The sequence below is a fragment of the Cynocephalus volans genome, chromosome 11 (genome assembly GCF_027409185.1).
Source record: "Cynocephalus volans isolate mCynVol1 chromosome 11, mCynVol1.pri, whole genome shotgun sequence".
Taxonomy (NCBI): Eukaryota; Metazoa; Chordata; class Mammalia; order Dermoptera; family Cynocephalidae; genus Cynocephalus; species Cynocephalus volans.
This window is the reverse complement of record NC_084470.1, coordinates 51,858,385-51,884,037: the sequence shown is the minus strand read 5'-3', so window position 1 is coordinate 51,884,037 and position 25,653 is coordinate 51,858,385.

Here is a 25,653-nt window from a genome sequence, read left to right as displayed (position 1 = left end):
AAGAAAGAGAGGATCCAAAAGAGGAATGTCAGTTACACAGCAGGTTTAAAGTGACCATCTTGGGAGGAGCAGCCAAGTGCAACTAGTAGTTGTTATTTGGTTGTTGGTTTTTTTATACTGTTAACTATCTGGAAATGTTAATACACTGACAGATCAGATAAAGCATCTGAGGATAATATTAAGGATGGGTACACAGAAAGGAGGTACCCAGAAAAGTTAGCAAGTGAAAAAAGGGACATTTACTAACTGTAGAAAAAAATAAGAAACGAAATATAATGATAGTACCCTACTGGGCTCTGTAATGAACAATATTTGCACAACCCTAAAATGTAAACTTTGATTATTGAATAAACCAAAATTTTGATAAATAAACATATAGACCAAATAGCAGGAGGTGTTGCTGGTGTTATAGGCTGAATTGTGTCCAATTGTGTCCAAAATTCATGCATTGAAGTTCTAACCCCCAGTACCTCAGAATATGACTGTATTTGAAGATACAGTTTTTAAAGAGGTAGTTAAGGTTAAATGAGGTCATGAGGATAGGCCTTAATCCAATGCCCGGTGTCAGTATAAAAAGAGGAGATTAGGACACAGACACCACACACAAGAGGAAGACCATGTGGAGACACAGAGAGAAGATGGCTGTCTACAAGCCAAGGAGAAAGGTCTCAGAATGGAACCAGCCCTGCTAATGCCTTAATTTTGAACTTCTGGTTCTCAGCACTGTGATGAAATACATTTCTGTTGTTTTAGCCACCCAGTCTGCAGTACTTTGTTATGGTGGCCCTAGCAAACTAATACAGTTGGCAAAGATGTTAAGTCAGCCAAACCTTCACAAATTATAATGGAAAACAAATATGCTAAAATGTCAAAAACTGATAAATCAAGAAATATAAAGCTAAGCATGTTATTTTAAAATATGAAACTAAATGTCATTTAAAAAGCTAGAGTTTAAAGAGTTGTCTCTGGGGAGTGGGATGGGAGATAAGGATTCATACTACAGGCCCGCAATCCACAATCTTGAATTCTTAGCACCAGATGTATTTCAGAACTCAGATATTTTCTGATTTTTAAAAGGTAATATCATGCACATACTATATCATACTTATTCTCATCAGGATGTGGGGGAGCACCCCATAATTGACACAATAGTTTTGCAATGAATCTTTAGGTTAGGTTTTGCCAACAGAATGAGCTTTGGTAACAAAAGTACCCCCAAAATCAGTTTTCAATACTTTTTTGATTTAAAAAAAAAAATGCAGACCAGCAACATAGACTTGTATTTGATATTTTTAACTGTGTATAGTACTTTGATAAATATCAAAATCATTTTTTAAAAGTCATTCTGGTGGAAGGGTAGAAGGAGATGTGGGGAGCAGGAGTCACAAGGAAGCAAGACTAGAGTTGGAAACTGATGACAAGGCCGTTGTGACAATGAGGTGGCAGTTGTAAGGATCTGAACTAAGGCAGCAGTGATTGCTAGGGAGAGGAAGAAAGGGATTTGAGAGATATTGCAAAGATAGAATCGCAGGCTTTGTCAACGAATCAAGTGAGATAGGTGAGAAAGAAGGCACAGTCCAAGACAAAGCTCAAGTTCTTGACTTAGGAAATTGAGTAGTTGGAACTGCCATTAATTGATCCAAGAATATAGGAGGATGGGGGGACCAATGAGGGTTGGGCCTGTGAGATTTTTCATTAGGAGACATTTAGGAGGCATTTGAAAACATTTCCGCTAATCATATAGATTTTATATACCCAAGGACAGGTTTTCAAAGGGGAGGGATCAGGGAAAGCAAAGGAGAGACAGGATTTAAGGATCCAGCCCTCTTCCCTGTTTTGCTTTCTCTTCTCAATGAAGTCCTGACTTAGAGGATAAAACGACCAAGCTCCTGAAGTCAGTCCATTGAACCTGGGAGGCAGCTAACATGGTGTAGTGCCCCTGGTTTTCTCTCCTGGGAAAAGGAAATAGCTTCCCAGAAAAGCCAATTCTAGGGTTCAGTTAATGGCTGAAGTGATAATTGACCACTCTCTTTGATAAGAGAAGCTGAGAATAATTCATTTTCTCCTATCTTCACAGATCAAAACTGGGAAAATGGTCAGAAAGAAACTACCACTCAAAAAAGTGCCAGTGTTAAATTGTTTCAGGGATGAGTTATTTCAAAATCAAACCTTACATAATGTTTAGGAAATATCAGAATAAAGAAAGAAGGAAAGTATCTCCATTCTTTTAAAGACACTGACATAGTGCTGATACCAGAACTCGTCCATAATAATTTTTAAAAATCACTTGGTGAATAGCCATGAAAAGTCTAAATATAATCTCAGCAATAGAACCTAAAAGTATTTTTTAAATTAATTCAAAATTAGGAAATTTAGTAATATATTTCTTTATACTAATGGAAGGGGAAACCATGTGATCTCTTGAGAAACTTCAAAAAAGCATAATATCTTGATTTTTTAATTTGATAAAATTAATAATACATACATACACAAAAACAATAGCTTGTACCTGCATTATGATTAAAGTTCCAAACAATATAAACATGATACACAATAAAACAACAAAAAGCTAACATAAGTAGCATTAATATTCTAAATGAGAAGGCAAGTTTACCATTATTTGCAGATATGGTCATTGCATTCTTCAGAAACCCCCAAAAATCAACTGAAAAACTATGGGAAATAATAAGCAAATTCAATAAAGTGTTCAATTACAAAGTAAATGCAGAAAATCAGTAGGCTTCTTATACACTAATAGTAAAATGTAATTCACTTAGAAAATGCGATACAAAAACAGATCCCACTCACATTTATATATGATACTTACAAATAAATTCATCAAACATATACATGACCTATAAGGTGAAAACTATAAAATTGTGCTAAGGGATCTAAAAGAATGTAGAAATACTATGGATGGCAACTGCATGTTCTCGATGAGGAAGATTAAAAGATGTCACTTCTCCCTGAATCTGTACATTGAACAACTGTCAATCAAAATTCCTAGGTACAGTTTTTCGAAACTTGTCAAAATGATTTTAAAGCTCACCTTGGAAAACAAATGTGTAAGAACAATTAGAATAGCCAGAAAAGGAGACTAAACAGGGGGATTTGCTCTATCAAATACTAAATGTAATATAAACTTATAGTTATTAAAACAATGATGAATGAATGGGTAGACTGATCAATGAAACGAAATAGAAGGTTGTGTACTTGAAGGTGGACTTTCAAATCAGTGAATCACTGGGAAAAATAAATACACATGATTGCCTTTCTTCTTACATGAAAACAAGATCCTTTTCTTAAAAGCTTGCTTCCTAACTCTGAATTGCTACTGGAAAAACCAATGTAACCTGTGTTATCTAATTTAATTCTAAAATACAAACCTATGAGGTAGGTTTTATTTTATTTTATATTGTACAAATAAAAAAACTGAAAGTTAGGAAGTTTAAGAAACTTACCCAAGTTAAGTGGTAGATCTGGGAATAAAAGGCAGGTTGGGGAGGTGCCAAATCTCATTCCCCAAACCGCTCTAGAGGCCCCTTCCCATCCAGTCTCTCACTGGCCTCACAAGGTAGAGGCCAAGTATAATACTTCTGAGAATGTATCCCATTGAGTCATATCTGCAGCGCTGGCATGACAAAAACAAATCTTCCCTTAACCAGTGCCCCAAGGTTGACAGGATAATTACAGATTAAAATACTGAAATGTGCACAGGTTCTGCTAACTGTAAAACACCACACCACCATATCATGCCATTTTTAGAAAGCACCCTCTCATGGAGCACCAGAGAATGTTAGGTACATTATTCAACTGAAAATGATTCAGATTTCCCTCCCTGCCTATCTGCACTCACCAAGTCGCCATTAAGCAAATGGGACCAGTCTGGAGTTCTAGACTTCACCTAATAGGCCCAGCAAATCAACCCCTTTCTGTGAAGTCTATAAAGATTCTACCACCAGGCCCTCTCATATGAACACCCCTTTAATGGTGCACTTGTCACACTAGATTCTAAGAGTCTTTCTACTCGTCTACTTACGGTGTCTTTGAGGACAGGAAGTCATATTCACATTCCTGAAACCTGTAAAGGTGCCTGGCACTTGGAAGGTATTTAATGTTCATTGAATGAATAAATGAATGAGAAAATGGGTGGTGAATGAATGATAGACAAATGGATAAAGGAATTACTCTACAGACTAGAACAAAACAGGAGTCAAAAACCAGAGAGGATACTAGTAGGCTTAGTATGGTCCCTTGCCTGAGATATGTTTCCATTCATAGAGCAGGACCAGGGAACTCCCCTGTCACATACCTCTATAATGGCACACTCTTCCAGAGATATTTTTTATGTATCTGTTTTTCACACGTTGACCTCTTGCTCCTTCTCAGAAGGACCAAGTCTTCATGTACGTTTGTATTTCCAGCAGCTGGATCAAAGTCTAGAGCGACGTAGAAATTCACTTCTTGCTGCCTCAATGCATGAACTAATGACTGAATGAGTTTTGTTCTCCTGATCTACCAAAAGTCTGAACATAAGACCCCAAATGACAGTCCTCTGATACCATGATGAGGAACTCATACGTTTTCTGTAGTTTGCAGAGGCTACCTCCCATCTCCCCTTTGGGAGGTCTAGGAACACTACACTGTGGCTGAGAGTGCTGGGGAGGACCTTGGTTATACTGACTGAAAAGTGAGGTAGCCATGGTGAATCTGGCTCAGGAAGCATATACCCAGCATCCTTCATGTCCCATTGGTCATTCGGGGTTGTGGCCAACAAAGGAAATAAGTTGTGCTGAGAGGAAAAATTAAAGACAAATATTAAGCATGCAGCTTAGCTGTGAGTAAAGAACCCTTCCTCCTTAAACAGAAGTTGTGGCAGTGAGCATGACCCCAACCTTCAGAGGCTGCAGATGCTATATCAGAGTGGCTATCTAGGAAGAGTTCTCCATTCAAGCTCTGCTACGGATCAGGGAGGCCAGACAGCTCATCCAGAAGCTGGGAGAGAATTATTATTGAGCCATTTGGAGAAATGCACTATTATTATAATTATAGTAAGTAGTGCAGTATTATTATTTAATCTTAAGGGGTCCAAAATTGTCTTAGGCCATTGTTAGTCTTTTGAGAAATATGGACCTTCCTTTGCTAATAATCATAACCTAAAACATTTGTAGAATTAATGTATAATTGTATTCTGTTCATATTTTAACTGCATAAAATTCTCCAAGAAATTCTTTAACCAGAATTTTTTGATAGCAAAAAAACCTTTTATATTTAAAAAAATAAATTCAGGTAGAGGCCACCACTAGACCTTTTTCTATAACTCAGGAAGAAGATAACATCTCAAGATAGCCTCAAAAGATCCTATTTTATAACTAATTTAAATCACTTGTACCAAATCTAAAGCCCTTAGAGCAAATCTAAAGCCCCAAACTATGAGAATCTTTGTTTGTGGTAGGAATTGAGATGAGTCTACACCCAAATCAATGTAAAAGTGGCTTCGGATGTATAAAACTGCTTTTTGTATACATATACACATACACACAGACACACATAAAATTTTCTTCATCATCTTGGTAATATTTTCTATTTGCTCTAATTCTTTTTTCTCCTTATATCAGGTAGTATGGAATCCTTTAACTTTTTTTTATAGGTAATTTCCAATTCACTGATCAGCTTAAACCTCCCCTAAACTAGGGACAATTCTCCTTAGATGTGTAACTACAAAGACAGACACCGAAGAATAGACCAAACCACTCACTCGGGTCACAGATATAAGATTAGTGGACGTTTACTTAATCAGGATTTTTTAATCAAACTTTTGGAAACAGACACAATATTTACTTGAACCCTCTGTAGTGTCCTCTCCTACTTCTATGCCTCAGAACATGAGATGTCACCCTAAACAAAATTCTCGTCTTAATTTCTTGCCTAATAATATAAATACTGATTTTTTTTTTCTTCTACTACTTTCATTCACTGAACACCAATTCTGGGTCCATATTAGAGCCTAAAGATATAAAAATGAATAAGACACAGTCCTTGCTCTCCAAAACACAGTCAAATAAGGCATGCAAATAAGATAAAAAGCGCACTATGAGAAGAACACGAGACCATTGCTGAGTGTTTTCCAAACACGAGTCATGGAGCTGAGCACATCCCCTGCAGCCTTTCACCATGGTCCTATCATATAGACCCAATGGTTATCCCCATCTGACAGAGGAGGGGACTGAGGCTTGGAAAGACCAAGACCATGCTCAGAATCCTGGAACTAGGAAGTGGTGATGTAACTGTAGCCACTTTTAAAAATCTCCTCTAACTTGCTTTGTGGAAAATAACTTTATTTTTCTTGCTTTGTAGTTAGCTCTAAGTCATTAACTAAGATTAAATCACAGCACGGCACAGTCACACGAATGCAGCTCAGTTGGGAATGAGGTGAGGTCACCTGGACCCTAAGATAACGTCAAGGGTGAGAACAGAAAGCAGAAGGAGCCTTGGTGCCATAGATGACTTCAGAAGGCAGCTGACTGTCACGCCTGGAGATTTCGCACCTGGCCCTTATACGTAGCCCCCATCCCCAACCCCATAAAACCCCCCTTTCCCTTGCAGCTGGGGAGGCAGTTGGAATTTTACCCTCTATCTCCTGGCTGATGTCTTCCATAATAAAGAGATTTTCCTTTAAGTACTACCTGGCGAGCATTATTGGCAACCAATCCTGTAGTGTCCAGTGCTCAGATGTAGTCAGGTCCGGAATTTCCCAGACCAAGACAGCCTCCGAACGTGAGAAGCGGCAGAAAGTAGAAGCTCCTCCCGGGTTAAATCTCCCAAGTTGGCTGAGGATGAAAGAGAAGCCCTCGAGACTCATTCACCTATGTAAGAGCATGTTACAACGAGGAGAGAAGGGTCAGCTCGGCCTGGATAATGCGGACAAGACTTCAAGGAGCAGGAAGTCTTCAGGTTGCGTCTTGAAGGATGAGCAAGAGGCTCTGGGTCAACATTTGCCTGGCTGGGAATTTAAAAGAGACAAGGTTGCAGAAGGTTGAATTTCTAAAATGGTTTCTTTTTGGTGTTTATTTCCTCTTTTAGCCAAAACAAAGCAATAACTAGATCACTGAAAAATTAAATGATATGTAATAGGGCACACATGGAAGACCCTCTTCTAACATCCCTTTCTCTCACTTGATCTTCCTCCCTTCCTAAAATATCAGAATTAGAGATTCATTCTTTTGGATTAAGGTAAATTGTCTGTGTCTGGTGGTTGCCTATTAATTGCATGAATGAGACAAACAAGTTGTTATTCATTAACACCCTAGTATAAATCAGTGTATCAGCTCAATGCTGGACCTGGAGATTGACCGCCAATTACTGTCTGGGTGACCTTGAGCAGTTTCCTAACTGTAAAATGGGTATGATACTAACAATACCTGATAGAATTGTTGCAAGGATTAGAGATAATACATGCAAAGCATTTAGTACAATGCCTAGCACTTTGTAAGCACTCAGTAAATGTTAGCTAATCTTATAATTAACAGATCCTGAAGAATGGAGGGTTAGAGGGAAAGTGGATCAGAGGAAGGCCAGTAAAAGCAGATTGGGGGAGACCATCACTGTCTTTCTGGAGTGGGGATCATATATAAGGACTTAAGCATCGGAAAGCAGAGATTGGGCAAGGGGAGACAGGAGGGTCCCATCCATGGTGTGGTACCTGTTATGTCTGATATGGTTACATGTTGGTTTCTCCACAAAACTTATCAGTCTTGTTTATCACTGTATCCCCAGTGCCTGCTAGGTACTTAGTGAGTGTTTGTTGACTGACTGGCTAACCAAATGAATGAGAGATTACCTATATTTTTTATCAGTTGGTAAGTAATTTTATTATTCTTTTGCTTTTATTTAGTTTTTAATTGACACATATCGATTGTACATATTTATGGGGTACAGAGTTATATTTCTGTGTGTGTGTGTGTGTGTGTGTGTGTGTGGGTGTGGGTGTGGGTGGGTGGGTGTGTTTAAAAATAATACACACGAATGCAGAACAAAGGCAGGAAGGACACACCATAAAATATTAATCAGTTATACTGGATTCACAATACTTCGGATGATTTCCTTTCAATTTCTCTAAATCTTTTTTCAAGTTTTTTTCACCAGACTTCAATTAGTTTTTATAAATTAGAGGGGAAGATTACCAGATAGTTCTTGGTTTTCTGTACCATCAGAGGTTAGATTGTTCCAATCTCTCCTTAAGGAGGGAACTTTAGGAAACAGGGCTCCTCAAACTTTAATGTGCTTACAAATCACCTGGGAATCTGGTTAAAATGCAGATTCTGATTCAGCAGGTCTGGGGTGAGGCCTGAGGGTCTGCATTTCTAAGAAGCCCCTAGGTGATGCTGATAGTGTGGGTCTGTGGACCACACCGTGAGAAGCAAGGTTATATAGAGTAATGTAAATAAACCCCAACCTAGACATACATAGAAGAAAGCAAAATTAGGAAGAGAAGACATGTGGATGGGCAGACGGCATCGCTTCCTGAAGCCAACGTGACTTCAGGACGTTTCTCTCTGGGGCTGTGCATTCTTCAGGATTCTATTTTGCTCACTTGGTCTATTTGGAGGATATATTGTTCAAAAGAAAGGATTAGAGTCTATTAAAGCCCTGGGGATACTCATATTTTCTCAACAAAAGGCAGGGCTGTGGCAGGCCTAGCTCATTTTTCCTTACTCTGTCTGCCATTAAACACCACCACTGTTGCTGTCAGTCACATTCTCTTTAGATTAATGTCTCCTAAATTAATTTTGTGTTCAATAGGCCTCCATAAATGTGTTTGTTCAGCAGACCAAACTGGACCCTTCCATTTAACTAAGGGTGGACACGCAGCCACACAATCTTTGTCCGCATCCACACGCTGTCAGCCGGGCTCTTTCATTAGTCACTGTCACCAGTGGTGGCCACTGGTCCCTGCTAAGCTCCTCCAGATAATCAAATGTTGCTCCTGTTGAAATATAATCCTCCCCAGAGCATAGAGGGGCATTTTCTAAATTGGCTGAAGAGGATTACAAAGCATTGAAGAAGAAAATAAGTAGAAGTGGAAACAGTCCTCAATATAAGATTCTCTGACAGCAGCAAACCTTCACTTTCTTTAGCCCTCATTTTCTCACAGAATGTTTAATGTGCATCCCTCCCACCCACCTTGTCCCACTCTGTTCCCATAGTCTATGTCAACCCTGCTAAATCCTAATATTACAGAATTTGGAGTTGGTCCCAAATCTTCATTTTGCAGATAAGGAATCTGGACAGACAAATGGCAGAATCTGGACAGACAAACTTTTCCAAAGCCCTCCAGGTATTGCCCCAGACACCAGATTTACCTCCATGACCTCAGCTGTCTCACTTAGTTTAATTTCTTGAGAGAACGGATTTGGAAGTAGAGAAACCAGGTTTGTTCTTGTGTTGTGTCAAGGTATTCTTTGTAAATAGCTTCAAGTATCAAATTGTGCTTTAACAATAATAATAATTTTTTAAAGTAGCCTTTGATTTTTACTTTTTAATTATAGAAATTTTCAAACATGCCCAAAAGTACAGAGAATCATATGATGAACCCACTGGCCATTCAATGCCAATGGTTATCAATGTTTGGCTATTGTTGTTGTATCTATTCCCTATTTCACCATATATTTGTGTTTCAGCAATCATTTTTAACACTTTAATTTTTTTCTGGGTTTTTACCTCTATGCCTCCAAATATGCATTTGATGTTATCTCCAGATTTATCAATTCTGTACATCACCTATTGATTTTCTATTAAGGCAAATTAAGACATATTTCTCATCTCCATCCTAATGTCCCATCCTCTGGTTCAGTGTCTCCAAAGAATAAGTTCTGGGTCTTCTGCGGAAATAGAATGGAGATCTAATATTTAACTGCTTCTTGCATGACTTTCAAATAATTCCTGTCTTCGGTGCTCCAATTTGCCCAGCATTCTAAGGCTCCAGGGGCTCCCTGTATCTGAGCCTTTCTTATATTCTTTATGACAAAAGCAAGCAAAAAAAGCCTGCATGCGCGCGCGCGCGCACACACACACACACACACACACACACACACACACACACACACACACACACATCTTGCAACCACTCAGCGTTAAGCTTCTTCTTCTCAGCTAAGCCATGAACCTTTCTTGACTGCTTACTCTGTCTTGGTGTCCTGTGATTTAGGGTTCCAGATGTTTTGTAATTTCCTATTTCTTGTTCTTCCTGTTGATTTGGGATAATTTTTTAAGAGGAGAAAGATCAGATAAACATCTTTATTCCATCATCTTCCAGAATATTCTACAGACCAAGATTTGAATCTGGCTCTGTCATATATTAGCTATGGCATTTTGAGAGAGACATAAACTTTCTGAATCTCAGTTTTCTTAACTTTACTAAAAGCATTCACTTCCTAGGGTGGACAGATTGAATGAGCATGGCCTGGGACACAGAGGAGGCCTGTTACATCAAGAGCTGGATAAAGGTCGGCATACAAGGCTGTGCTGGGGCTTCCTTGGGCAGCTGGAGAGTGGCACAGGTCCGAGGGATGACTTGATATCTTGCTCACCATTCACCTCATTTCTGACTCAGCTTGTTGCCCAGAGACCATGCAGGGGCTGGTGGTGACAGAAGGCTCACTTTCCAGATCTGCACAGTGACCATCCTGTGTTCTCACCAGAGGGAGTATTCCACTACCCTGAGGAAGGACCAAGAGTCAAAATGCATGGTCATCCTCACAGAATTGATATTCTGCATTTCAATTTTAGTGTTTTATTGTGTTTTATTTCTTTTTTAATAAATCAAAAGTAATCCATATATATAACTGTTTGATCCAGCAATCCCACTTCTATAAATCTATCCCGAAAGTACACTGGTAAAAATAAGAAAAGATATGTGCAAATGACTATTTGCTGCAGTGTTATTTATAATAGCAGAAAATTAGAAACGATTTAAATGCCTATCAGCAGAAAAACTATTGAATGAAATATGGTACATCAACAAAGTGGAGTGTTATGACCTGTCAAAAAGGAAGAGTTCTAGATAGTATAAAGAAATGGTTTCTAGTGTGAATACATAAATAACAATTTCAATGTATTGAAGTTTGTATAGTTTCTAAAAAGTGGTAGATATAGATACGCATGTATATGCAAATACATATTTTTTAATGGAAAGACAAATAATACTATTTTTTAAATGGTTATTTGTAGACAGAATGGGGATAAAAAGGGTAAAATTTAGGCTTCTCTGACTATATCTAGTTTTGAGGATTTGACTTGAAACCACACAAAAATGTACATAATTACAAAACAAAATTAAATTTTAAAAAAATCAGTAAGATCATAAGCAAAATAAAGCAGATGTACACAGATGTATATCCATTGGTAGCATACCCCCAGAGGGAAAATATTCTAAATGACTCTAAATTACCTGTACATCCCCAGTAGAATATTCCTAAAAGACAGAAAGAACTGTAAAATAATTCTGCAATTGTTTTCAGTAGTCACCTCATTGGTGGGAGTATTGGTATTGTTACTCTGAGTCTGTTGGATGTGTTTTGTAAAAAAAGAAAAAAAGGGGGAGATATTTATGATGATGTCGTTGAGAATCAGGACGTTCAGTGTGGGGGAAAAGAGACAAACGTGTCTGATCAGCGAGGTTTATTGTGTAATCCTAAATTTGAATTGACAGTGTCCATGTAAACTTATAAGGTATTTTACTTTTTATTTTTTCATTTTTTAACTTTATTCTGAAATAATTTTAGATCCACAGGAAGTTGCAAAAATAACATAGAGAGGTCTGTATGAACCCTTCACTCAGTTTCCCTTAATGGTGACGTGGTACATAACTAGTACAATATCCAAATCAGCAATGTGTACAACATGTATATATAGTTCTCTACTATTTTATCGCATGTATGAATTTCTGTAACCACCACCACAATCAAGGTACAGAATTATTCCATCACCACAAAGATCTCCCTCACGCTAACCCTTCATAATCATACCCACCTCCTTCTACTCATCATCCCTAACCCCTGGCAACCACTAATCTGTTCCCATCTCTATAATTTTGTGATTTCAAGAATGTTATATAAATGGAATTGTACAATACGTGACCTTTTCAGACTGGCTTTTTTTCACTCAGCATAATGCCCTTGAGATACACCCAAGGTGTGTGTCTCAATAGTTTGTTACTGTTTATTGATGGGTAATATTTCATGGTACGTTTGTAACCCAGTGTGCTCAGCCATTCATGCATTGAAAGATACTCTGGGTGTTTCCTGGTTTCAACTGTTACAAATAAAGCTGCAATAAACATGCATGTTCTGGTTTGTGTATGGACGTTAAGTCTCATTTCTCTGGAGTAAATGCCCAGAAGTGTGATTGCTGGGTTGTTCTGTAAGTATATGTTTAGTTTTCATGAAACTGCCAAGCTATTTTCCAGAGTGGCTGTACTGTTTTACATTCCCACCAGCAATTTATGAGAGAACAAGTTTCTCTGCATCCTTGCCAGTGTTTGGGATAGTCACTATTTTTATTTTGCTGTTCTAATAAGTCATATAATGATATCACATTGTGGTCTTAATTTGCATTCCCCTAATGGCTAGTGGTATTGAACATCTTTTCATGTGCTTATTTGCCATCTGTATATCCTTTTCAGTGAAATGTCTCTTCATGCCTCTTGCCCATTTTCTAATTTGATTGTTTGTTGACTTTACGGTTGAGTTTTGAGATTCCTTTACATATATTTATATGAGTCTTTTGTCATATATGTGGTTTGCAAATATTTTCTCCAAGAATGTAGCCGTCTTTTTATCCTCTTAACAGGATCTTTCACAGGGCAGAAGTTTAAATTTTGATGAAGTCCAACTTACTGATTTTTTTTTCTTTTATGGATCATACTTTAGGTATCACGTCCAAAAACTCTTCACCGAGTTATAGGTTCCAAATATTTTCCCCTATATTTTATTTTAAATGTTTTATAATTTTATGTTTTACATTTAAATCTATGATCTGTTTTGAGTTAATTTTTAATAGACTATTTTTTTATAGCAGTTTTAGGTTAACAGAAAAATTGAGTGGAAGGTACAGAGGTTTCCCCCAAAGTTCTGATGCAAGTTCAGATACAAATTCTGGTGTCTGCACTATGTCGGTGTCTTTAAAAGAATGAAAATGCTTTCCTTCTTTCCCCATTTTCTGACATGTGTCCTAAATCATGTATTAAGTTTGATCATAATAAAAACTCACCCCTGAAACAAATTTAAAACTGATACTTTTTAAACACTGTATTTTGTAAAGTAGTTTTAGTATCACAGCAAAATTGAATAAAAAGTACAGATATTTCCCATATACCCCATCCCCCCACACATGCACAGTGTCCCCCACTATCAACATCCCCTGCCAGAGTGGTACATTTGTTACAACTGATGAACCTGCATTGACATCATTATCACCTTAAGTCCATAGTTTTAGAGTTCATTCTTGGCGTTGTACATTCTATGAATTTGAACAAATGTATAATGACATGTACCCACCATTGTAGTATCATCCAGAGTAGTTTCAATGACTTAAAAATCCTGTTTCCACCTACACATCCCTCCTTCCCTACTGACTTCTGGCAACCACAGATCTCTTCACTGTCTCCCTAATTTTGCCTTTTCTAGAATGTCATATAGTTGGAATCATACAGTATGTAACCTTTTCAGATTGGCTTCTTTCACTTAGTAATATGCATTTGTTTCCTCCATGTCTTTTCATGGCTTGGTAGTTCTTTTTAGCACTGAGTAATATTCCATTTTCTGAATGTTCCATAATTATTTATCCATTCGCATACTGAAGGACAACTCAGTTGCTTCCAAGTTTTGGCAATTATGAATAAAGCTTCTATAAATATACATGTGCATGTTTTTGTGTGGACATAGGTTTTCAACTCCTTTGGGTAAAATACCAAGGAGCATGATTGCTGGACCGTATGGTAAGAATATGTTTAATTTTGTGAGAAACTGCCAAACTGTCTTCCAAAGCGGCTGTACCATTTTTCATTCCCACAAGCAATTAATGGGAATTCCTGTTTTTTGCTTCACATTCTCACCAGCATTTGGTGTCATCAGTGTTTTGGATTTTGACCTTTCCAAATGGTGTATAGTGGTACCTCATTTTTTTGCATTTCCTTGATGATATATGTTGTGGACCATCTTTTCACATGCTTATTTGCCATCTATGTATCTTCTTCGGTGAGGTGTCTGGTCAGTTTTTTTGGCCTATTTTTTAAATTGGATTTTTTTATTGTTGAGTTTTTAAGAGTTCTTTGTATATTTTTTAAAATATCAGATATATGTTTTGCAAATATTTTCTCCCAGTCTTTGGCTTGTCTTTTAATTACAGTGACAGGGTCTTAAGCAGAGCAGAAATTTTTTATTTTAATGATGTCCAACTTAGTTCTTTCTTTCATGAATCATGCATTTGGCATTGTATCTTAAAAGCCATCGCCATCATCTAGCTTTTATCCTATGTTACCTTATAGGAGTTTTATACTTTTGTGTCTTACATTTAGGTCCACGATCCATGAATTAAGTTTTCTATAAGGTGCGAGGTTTAGGTTGAGGTTTGTTTTCTTCCCTATGGATATCCAATTACTCCAATACTATTGAAATGATTATCCTTCCCTCACTGAATTGCTTTAGCATCCTTGTCAAAAATCAGTGTGGTTTATTTCTGGATTTTCTATTCTGTTCTATTGATCTGTGTGTCTCTATACCTCTGCCAATAACACATTGCCATAATTCTTGTAACAATGTGGTAAATCTGAAAATCAGGTAAACTATTTCCTCTCCTTTTTAAAAACTTGTTTTATCTATTTTTATATCTTTGCCCTTTCATACAAATTTTAGAATAAGCTCATGTATTTCAACAACAACAACAAAATCTTGCCGTAATTTTAACAGGAATTGTGTTGACCTGTAGATCCATCTGGGGAGAAGTGACACTTTTCTTTGTTGAGTCTTTCATTCCACGAACATGGTGTTTCTTTATTTAGATCTTTGATTTTTTATTAGCATTTTGTATTCAAGTCTTGTACAAGTTCTGTTAGATTAATACCTAAAGATTTCTTTTTTAAGTTATTATAAACTGTATGCTTATTATTTCAGTTTTCATGCATTTATTACTAGTGTATCAAAACACAGCTCATGTTGGACGTTAATCTTGTATTCTTAGACCTTACTCAACTCCTGTATTTTCAAAGATTTTTTTGTAGATTTCTGGGGATTCTTTACATAGATCATTATGTCTTCTGAAAATAGGGACAGTTTTATTCTTTCCCAATCTACTTTTTATATTTCCTTTTCTTGCCTTATTGTGCTGCCTAAGACATCAAGTATTGTATTGAATTAGGATGGTAAGAGTGCCAGGTAAGGTGGAAGTGTAGGCTCCCTGCTCAACCTTTGCTAATGGGGGTGAGGAGGAGGCATGTTTTTTTCCTGTATTCTTTATCTGGATTAGGACAATTGTTATGAAAGAGTTTCCTAATTCCAGGCTGCATCTTTCACAGTCCTTTGTCTAGAGTGAGCAGGCTTTTCTTGGGCCTATTTTTGGTCTGTGCCTATTGACATTTCTGGGTTGCCAGCTTCTTTAGCAGCTAGTCCAGGATATAAGGCGACAAAAAGAAAACCCAGGGTACTCACTGCTGGGTTGTTCCTTGAATCTCGAGGTCTCTGGCTGATCTACCTTCTTCTCTTTACCTTTCAGAGCCTTTTTATGTTTGGTTATGATGTCCAGAGTTTTCAGATGTATTTAGAATGAGTTGTAGGGAGAAATGTGTCTACTCCATTTTACTTCGAACCGAAAGTATGAGTCATTTTTAAAGTGGATACAAATATTTTCTATGTTTGCCTCTTTGAAAAATTAAAGAAGGGTTTTCTGAACATGATCTTCACTTGATATTTCAGTCAGTAATCCTCAGCTGAAGACAGACACAAAGTCTCAGATGTGTAATTACTTAATACTCCAATCAGATAGGATTTTGCTCCTGAGGACAGAGAGAGGGCTCTGTAATCTCTTCAGAGACTGTCAGAAGCTCAAGATTGCTCTTCAGATAGTTTCTAACACAAAGGACATTCTCATACAAAAGACACCTAAGATAGAAAGACAGCCGATGAACAAATTTTGGAGTACACTGTTTTCTTCAAGTATCCTGAACTCCCATAATCCACTTAATGGCCACTGAATCATTGTGTTTGGGATTTTACCCAAGAGTCCTCAACCAGACCCAGAAAGATGGTCTGTGAGCTTCAGACAGAAACTCTAGTTCTCATTCTAAACCCTGTCAGCATCATAGTGTTTTATTCTCTCCTAAGTGTTCCCATCTTAGATGTCTGTATGTGCCAAGAGAATTGCTTTATAAAATTGGAAAGAGGACCAGAAAAATCAAAAATCAAACTCTCTGGATCTGGGCCTAGACTTCCCTTACCTGGTTGATGTCTTTGTTTCTGGGTACCGGTAGCAATTAGAAGCCCTGTAGGAAGAAGGGTGATAGAAGAAGGAGGCCAGCCACACAAGAGAAGTAAAAAATGGAATTGATGCCTCATGGTTCACTAAGTTTCCCCAGAAAAAGGAAATGGTTATCCATCATCTGAAGCACACTGCTGCCTCAGGCCGTGGGCACTGGGCTGTGTGTTCTGTACTAGAGAGTTTCCGGCCCTCCTCACGGTGTGATGGAATAGTCACAAAGAGTTCCTAAGGTTGAGGGAGGGGAAAGTGTGGCCGCACCCCATCATCCAGCCCGGAGGATGCCACCAGCCTCCTGGGACTCCAGATTCCTCTCAGCCTCCTCTGGGCCTTCCTACTTGTCAGCGATGTACTCTTATCACATCTATACCTTAGTGTGATTTTCCATTTATTCTACTTATAACTCAGACAAGGTAGAAAGCTTTTAACCTCTTGGAGACCTGGCTTGGACCCCTCCAATAACACAGCTTTGAAAGTCTGGAGTTTTCTCAGAAATTGTACTAATTCCCAGACACTACTAAAATGAAACCTTTCTGGAGGTGTGGTACAGACAGAGCAAGTGCACATATGTTCAGCACACAGCTCCATGAATTTTCACAAACTGAATTCTCTTGTGAAACTACCACCTAGATCAGGAAACAGCATATTCCTGACACCCTGGACATTTGCCTGGTCACCCCCTCCTCATGTCCACTCTGACGGTCCCACTGCAGCACCTTCTGAGGGCGAGATTATTTTTCTGGGAAACGTTTGAAGACTTTCATGAGTATTAACTCATTGAGTCCTTACCACGACCCTGAGATAGTTCTGCTACTGACCCATTTTACAGGGGAGGAAAGTGGGCAACATACAGGATAAGCTTCCTGCCAAGATCCCACTGCTGGGAATTAGCAGAGCTGGGATTCACACAGCTGTCAGGCTCCAGAGCCACAATCTTGAACTATTGAACTGTGCTGCCAAAAGTGTCACGGCAGCTGGAGAAAGAGTGTGAGTGCAAGAAAACGGGGCTCTGGAGCGTGACCTCTCACCTCCACATGGCGCTTTGCATGTGGCTTTGCACGTGCCTGTTCTGTGCACATCTTCTCACTCACTGCGTAGAACCTGTTAGGGGCATGTGGCTAGGGTGGGGAAGTGACTGGACGACGGCCACAGCTGGGAGGGGAGAGTCAGGTTTGAGCCTAAACCAAACCAAGGACCATTTTTGTGCTCTCATTTTGCATGGGGAAACTGAGGCCAAGAGGGGTTAAGTGGATTACATTGCTCCTCCCTAAGTGGGCCTGGCAGGGGCTTTGCTTGTGGCTGGGCTTTTATTCTTAAGTCCTCAGTCAGGCTTGTGTCCGACAGAATGTCCAGAGGCCACCAACTCCACAGTCCCGGGTGCAGCAGTGACCTCGGCTGCACTTATGCTGGTGAGATATTTGCCCGGGAGCCAGGCAGACAGGATCCAGGAGGAAGAGAGGACAACAGGAACTGTGTACAGCACAGAGTGAGCAGGGCAGAGGCCTCTGAATTTGCGGCCCCTGCAGGGGATGACTTGTGGGTCTCTGACCTGCAGAGACAGCCCAAAGTGTCCTTGGCGGATGGCACTATGGCATCCACTTGGTCCTGTTGTCTTGGGGTGGCCATGGGCACACCCAGGTTCCAATCCCTGCCCTGTCACCAGGTGTGCACACTGATGGGTCACTTCAGCTCTCCGAGTCTTGCTTTCTTCATTTGTAAACAGGGTTGACAGTAACACTGATCAGGCCAAATCACTGCATGGAGTTAATAGAATAATATATATTTATCTTACCGGTGGCACATGATGGGCCATCAGGACATTTTGTTTCCCTTCCCTGTGACCACTTCTGCTCAACTCTGTTCTCCTTGATACTAAACTAGAGTAAGAGTTGAGGAAATTTACTCTCTTGCAATGTACAGGGAGAGAAAAGTCATGTTTTGTTAATGCTTTCCTAGTGCTGAGGGATTCAATGATCTTGCAGGCTGACACCAGGAACCACCTGGACGGATTCAGTGAGGGGCAGCAGCACTGGATGTGCTCCCTGACCCAGCTGCAGGCACCATTGGTGTGACCTGAAACCCACTTCCTGAAGTTCTCTGCAGGCTCTCAGTGTACCCCCTAGCCCTGCACTGTCCCAGGGTAGTCAGTAGCCACATGCAGCTGTTCAAATTAAGTTTTATTTAAGTAAAATTAAAAATCCAGTTCCTTGGTCGATAGCCACATTTCAAGGACTCCATAGCTACCTGTGGCTAGTAGCGCCTACATGGGACACTGCAGCTCTAGACAGTTGTTGGCTGTGGCAGATTCACTTCTCATTCACCCTGATACTTATGGTGTAGCCTTTTGTGGTCCCAGTGTTATGTGGAGACAGCACGCCTGGGATGAGCCTGGACCTTGTCAGCCCATCGAGGTGCCCCTATGACAGTCAAGGTCTGTGTGTTTGGACTGAAAAGCCCAATTGAAAGCCAGTTTTGGTGCTTGCTGACCCCTTTTGGTTCCTACTTTCACACTGTTTTGGCTTCTGAAAAATGCCACTTTTGTGCCAGCCCAGCAATGTACATAAATACATATTCTCAAATATTTTATCTCAGATTTTCGGTGTTTGGTCAGGAAATTAGTTCAGGATACTGTTGTGTCCTGCTGCTTGAAACAAGAGTCCTTACCCTCTTTGGTATGTTTTGTATCAAATCCTACTTTTCTGCTAAATCTGGCTCCTGTGATAATCCCCAGATTCCTGCAATTCTAATGCGTTGGAAAACCCTGTGACCATTTTCCTGCCCACAGCTGTTACTTGCTACCTCTGAGCTCAGTTTTTGTTTTCTTTTTCTATCTTTGTATCCTACACCTCATCCCAGCTTCTCTTGCCCTCTCTCTGTCTTTTCTGGTGGCTTTTTAAATTAGTTTACCCAAATAATTGCATTCAATAAGAATAATTGTGGTTTGGATTTGGGGGACAATAGAGTGTTGACAAATGAGCTGATAGTGCCAGGCAGAACTCTCAGTGCAGTCATCTCTAATTCATGGCCATAAACTCACAGGCCAAACTGCTAAATGTGCAGCCTTTACAGTGGCTCGTGTGGCTTGTGCAAGTGTGAATGTCAGGGTTATTATATCTTAAGTGCAGCCAGGTTGAGCCTTCCAGAAGCCATCAGAGTGTACCCAGGGGATCATTTTATTTATGTTAATCAAAGGACAGCTAGACTTCGACCAGAGTGTCTACCTCTGCAAATGTCATGCTGGATGCATTCTAAAATTGGTTCCTGAAGATAGAAGCAGCCTAGATTCTGGTCTTTAATGGAGTGAGCCCCCCCAGGCCTTCCTCACTGCCCTCTTGCTCCCGGCCATCGTTCCTGCTCAGGAGCCAGTGTCCTGACTGTAAAACGAAGAGCGGAGGGGGGCTGGCTGGTGAGCTCAGTTGATCATAGTGTGGTGTTATAACAGCAAGATCAAGAGCTCAGATCCCAATACTAGCCAGCCGCCAAAAAAAAAAAAAAAAGACATAAGAGTGGAGGGAAGAGTGGATGAGTGTCCTCGAGTGGGAAACGAATGCAGTTCCAGGTCCCTCTGGGGGACAGCTTAATTCTGCTGTCTGGTAAACCCAAGTGGGGAAATCTTGGGTGGTCTCCAAGGGCCACAAGAATCCAGCACAAGTTTCTTGTACTCACAAATCCATATTTTCACTGACACACTATAAAATGTCCCAAAGGCCAACAGATGCTTAATAGGGACTGTGCTGTCCCATGCAAGATCTTATTCCAATATCAGCTCCAGCAAGTCCAAAATTTGAATTCAATCTCAGCTCTTAGCTTTCTCATCTTTAAAATAAAACTATGACAATCTTGTGAGAGTTAAAGGATGAAGGGTTTTACAGGATAATGTATTTGAAAGTGCTTCATATGTAAGGCAGTCCACAAATGATTCTTGTATTTTATTATTAATTTTTGCCATGACATCCACATAAGATTTGTAGCCTGGAATTCAGTATTTAGAAGACCCTATGAAATAGTGATTCTTGAACTTTATTGAGCATCAGAATCCCCTGAAGACTTGTTAAAACCCAGGTTGCTAGATTCCACCTCCAGAGTTTCTGATTTAGTAGCTCTGGAAAAGGGCCCAAGAATTTGCATTTCTAACAAGTTCCCAGGTGTACTCATTTTCCGTTGCTGGGTAACATGTTACCATAAATGTAGCAGCTTAGCTGATAGCTCACAGTTGTGTGGCTCAGAAACCCAAGCGCAAGTTAGCCGGCTCCTTGGTTCAGGTTCTCACTGGGCTGAAATTAAGGTGGCAACTGAGCTGCTTTTCATCCGGGAACTCTGGATCCTCTTCCAGGCTCATGTAGTGACTGTTGGCAGAACTCAGTTCCTTGTGGGTATAGGATTTAGGGCCCCATTTTCTTGCTAGCTGTGAACCAGGGACTAGAGGTCATCTTCAGGTCCTTGTCCTGTAGCCCCTCCAAAGACCCTCTCACAATACGGCAGTTCACTTTGTCTCAAGACCAGCAGAAGAAATTTCTTTCATGCTTTGAACTTGTTTTTTCAAAAAGGGCCCAGCCCCTTCTAAGAGCTCACTGGATTGGATCAGGTCCACCCAAATAATATTTTTGACCAACTCAAAGACAACTGATTAGGGATCTTATTTATATCTGCAAAATCCCTTCACATAATAGTGGAATGAGATACCCCATCATATGCACAAGTGCACTTACATTCGAAGGGAGGGGATTACACAGGACATGTACACCAGGGAGTCAGGTTGGGGCCATCTTAGAATTCTGCCAACCTCGTCAGGTAACACTGATGATTCTGGTCCAGGGACCACATTTAAGAACCACTACTTTAAAGAAGCATCTAAATGAATACACATTTATGTGATGATGATAACAGTGAGTACAAGAAAACAATGATTATGCATTTCTAGATAAAGGAGAGTTGGAGGGGAAACTCACCCACTACACAGAACACTTATTGATTCTGAATATAATTCTTTTAATTATGAAGATACATTTAAGCTCAAAAAGAGGATAAGTAGGACAAAAAATTGGATGTAAATATGCAGTGGTGAGTCGGAGGAAAAACCTTTGGCTACTGGACTCTGGGATCGTAGGTACACATAGGGGATCGAGTTCAGCTTCTCTGGGGAGCCATTCTGTTTGAGCCCTAGGCAGCATCTGAGATCATCGACTATGCCTGCTCAACTCCATTTCACATTTCCCCAACATAGGTGACAACGGTGCTTCCTGGTTATCCTCCAGAGCCACTCTGCTCCTTCTCAGTCTCCTTTGCATGCCCCTCTTCCTCTGCCCTCAGGATGTTGCTGAGGGCTACATCCTTGGACCTGTCTTTTCACGTGACGTGATCTCCTGGGATACTCTAACAGAACCCATGGATTCAAAGACCTTCCTTAGGTTGAGACTTCTCAGTCTTTAACCCCCAACCAGGTCTCTTTTCCTGAAGAACAGACCCACATATGCAACCACTTCCGAGATAGCACAATCTGTGTGTCTTCCAGCCCTTCAAAATCAGCACGCCAAATTCGAACTCATCACCTTTCCTCCCTGCAAAATGCCTCTCTGCCCATATTTCTCATCTCAATAAATAACACTGTCATCCATCAAGATGTAACTTGGAATTCTCCTTTGGCTTATCCCTCCTCCTCGCCTCCACATCTAATGGATCGTCACCACCTGTCAGTTTTACCCCCTCAATATCCCTCCGTCCATCCACTTCTCTCCATTTCCCTGGCCACCCCCGTTGTACAGGCCGTCATCCGCTTTTGCCTACGTTATGGAAATGATTTCCTAATGTCTCTGCTTCTATTGTAAATTCTTTTTAACCCATGCTTCACTTCTTAGCCAGAGGGTTCCTGCTAAAATGCAAGTTTCATAATATCACTCCTTTACTAACAGCTTCCCTGGCTTCCCACTGCTCCTGACAGTAAAGTTTAAATTCTTTACCATGGCTTCAAATTCTCCATTACCTGGCCCCACCTTAGCTCTCCAGTCCTGTTCCTGGCAGTCCCTACCCCACCGTCTATAATGCAGTCGTGCTGAATTTTTGTTCATTCCTCCTACCCACCACCCTCCCTTCTCTTGTTTAACTCCTAGTCAATCACCAGGTCTTTGCTTACATACCCTGTCCTCCAGTAGGCCTTTCCCGATCTCTAGATAAGGCTGTAGACCCCACAAAATATATCACAGCACCCCATTATAACGTTCATCACACATTATTGTGAGTGCTGAAAGCTCCTTGAGCAAAAACACAGTGAGGGCCATCATCTGATACTCTCCTGTATCCTCAGTGCTTCAATGCTGTGGGTAATCATGTTATTCTAGAACTGGTAAATGCCTCAGTTTCCCAGAAGCAGTTCCTTGCTAGATCTATCATAAGAGGTGTCACAAGGACTGAATTTCCTTAGGAACAGGGACACAGTCACTAGGACTCAAGCAAGCAAAGAGTTTTTCATGAATGAAATATGATTTTAATTTGCACAGTATGCACATTTATAATAATAATAGCTACATAAGACATGCAATCATAAGTCCTTAATGCTAACCTGGGGCAAAATATCTAATACAAATTAAATTGGCTCTGCTCCTAGGAATTTTAGTATATTGCATTGTGGATTTTTAGCCAAAATTGTACAGAATATAGTTGATTAATATTCTAATTAAAATCAGAATAGGCCATAGGAAATTATTGGTTTTCCCCAGTAATGAATAAACAAATGCATTCCCGATAAAAGTAGGCTTCCACCAGACATTTTGATAGACTAGGCTGTCTTCTGTGGGAACCACATAGCAAGCTTCTGTGGTTTGAATATGGTTTGTCCCCTTCTCAACTCATATTAAAATTTGATTTCCAGTGTAATGGTATTCAGAGATGGTGGGATCTGTAAGAGGTATTTGTGTCATGGGGGCTCTGCTACAGTCATGGGACTGAGTGAGTTACCACAAGAGCAGGTTGTTATAAAGTAAGGCTTCTCCTCATGTTTTGTCTCTTGCATGTGCTTGCTTGCCTTTCCACTTTTCCACCATGTTATGGCACGGTATGAAAGCCCTTGCCAGAAGCTACCACCATGTCCTTGAACTTCCTAGCCTCAAGAACCTGAGCCAAATAAACTTCTATTGTTTATAATTTACCCAGTCTATAGTATTCTGTTACAGCAACAGAAAACAGACTAAGACACAGGCCTACCCAGAAGGTCTCCAGGCCTCGAAATGCTGGTTTCTCCAAAAATCTACCCTATGAATGAGTTCTTAAAAACAGACATATTTGTGGCCTTTAGAGGAATCCTAAATGCATGCAGTCATTTTCTTCTTTCCTATATACCTCAACATGGAGAAACTATCCCACCCACATTCCAAAGGGGCAACTCAATGCACAATATGACTTTGCCAACAGATGGTTGGAGCAGACATGGATACTTGTAGCAAACTGGGCCAATTCAAACGATGTGTGATCATGGGGAGCTGAGTTGGGAGGCCAAGTGGTCTTGGAGTCTGAGAAAGTGTTATGAGGGCAGCCACGATGGCTTATTGTGAGCCTCAGTGAATGAGCAGATATCCAAGTCTGCAGGGGGAGGCAAATGCAGCAATTGCCATAGCAGAGATAAGAAACCACGAGGACCCAAATGGTGAGAGAAATCAGAGTGCACAAAACTTCCCAGAGTGCTTAAAACAAACCTTCCTTTTCTTTTTTTTTTTTTCCTCCTTTTTTATAAATTTTGCCAAAATACAATGCAGTTGATTATTGTGGCCCATTACCGACACCTCCCTCCCTCCTACCTTTCCCCCCTCCCTCTCAACAACCTCCTATGTGTTCGCTTGTCGTATCAACTTCAAGGAATTGTAATTCTTGTGTCTTCTTCCCCGCCCCCCAGTTTCTTTGTGTATTTATTTATTTATTTTTAGCTCCCACAAGTAAGTGAGAACATGTGGTATTTCTCTTTCTCTGCCTGACTCGTTTCACTTAATATAATTATCTCTAGGTCCATCCATGGTGTTGCAAATGGCAGTATGTCATTCTTTTTTATAGCAGAGTAGTATTCCATTGTGTAGATGTACCACATCGAACTCTCCTTTTCTTAAATTAGGTTGAGCAATTTTCTGTTCATTTGCTATCCAACAACTCTGAAGAAAAAGGATGGTAGAAGCGTAGGTGATGTGATCTGCCCAGTTTCTTAACTTCACTCCTGGCTGGTTAAGAACTGTACCAGTGGCTTGGGTGAAGACAGAGATGGTGTCCTGAAGAAGACTGTGGGGAGTGTGAGGCTGAGCAGAGCAGCAAGAGGCAGGTGACAGAATCAGTAGCGAGTAACAAGAAATACAGGTAAATTTAACACACAAAAAGTTCAGTATGGGTAAATGTAAAAACCCATACTTGGACTGGTGAAAAAAAATCACCAGACAGCTCAGGACGAATGGTGGAAATGGAGAACTGATATAAGAGTAATGGTGCATTGAAATGACTGAGGGAATTTAGTCAAAAAACATGTCTGACTTGGGGCTTTATACTCATGAATTCAGCAACTACTGTGTACACCTACTGTGTGCTAGGTCCTGCATTAGGTGCTACATATCCACACATCAAAAATTTTATTGTGGCCTTCTTAATATAAATAAATATCATAGAAGGCCTCATTTTTAGCAAAGTGATTGAAAATGAAGAAGGGGTCGAAGAGTTACAAACTCACCAGTTTGGGCCCTGCCCCTTTTAACTTTGTCTAAACAGTCTCTTTTATAGCTATAAGGATCATCAATTCCTGCCTCTTCTGGGGCTCCCTTTTTATCATTATAACATATGGCTTAGTTTGGATTTTCCTAAAAGCAGACCTTCAGACAGGATTTGAGTGCAAGTAGTTGATTTTGGAGGTGTTCTGGGAAATACTAGTAGAGTGGGGAATGAGACAGGAGGAAAGGCAGCCAGTAATGTAACCAAACAAGTTACCACTAGGACAACTGGGGCTCATCTTGGTGGGGAACTCTGCGAGCCAATGTAACATACATATCTCAGAGTTATCCCTATTACAGAGTGGGGCATCTGGGACATTTTTCCCAGACTCCTATCAATGATTGGTCGAGGGTTGCTTCCAGGACATCAATATTCTGGCTTGCCTTGCATGAA